This window comes from Penaeus monodon, chromosome 15 (assembly GCF_015228065.2).
Source record: "Penaeus monodon isolate SGIC_2016 chromosome 15, NSTDA_Pmon_1, whole genome shotgun sequence".
Lineage (NCBI taxonomy): Eukaryota > Metazoa > Arthropoda > Malacostraca > Decapoda > Penaeidae > Penaeus > Penaeus monodon.
The window spans coordinates 47023935-47024590 of NC_051400.1; positions in this window are offsets into that span (position 1 = coordinate 47023935).

Sequence of the window (656 nt, forward strand, 5' to 3'; positions counted from 1 at the left end):
TTTTGGGGTGACAGAGGGTACGCCCTGAAGGTTTTCTACTGCCCGGGAATTTTAGGCCGGGGCCTATGGCCCCACTCACCATCCAAAAAAACCTTTTACAAATCCGTTGACAAGGAAGGGGGTCATATGTACTAAAAACACCTTAATAAATAGGAAGATAAAAGAATAAATAAAAAACGACCTGAAACTTTAAACGAAGGGGGTCCCCTTTTCAAGTAAACAGCAATAAACATTTTAAAAAGATAATATAAAAAACAGTATATGATAATGGATTACAGTAGAAATTATCATAATGGAAATGAAAGATAACGCTGAATTTAGCCGAAATCTCATTAAATTAACCCCGACGATAGGCCTTATTAACAAATATACCGCATCCTCCACATATGCTTTACTTATAAACTTATCTATGACAATTTTAAGCATAAAAATTCTTGACAGGAAAAAAATAATAGGGAGAAGGGTCTATCTGTGAGTCTCTCTCGCGCCACAACCCCACAGCTGACTCTATCCACACAACAGCTGACGTATTCCAGACCCGATCCGACCCGATGGCAGGTTTCCTGGGATAATAATCCGGGTTTTCATATTAGCAAATCAAGGATTAAATCCGATGGGGGCATAAACTTTCGGGGGACGCATGATTAGGGGAAGGA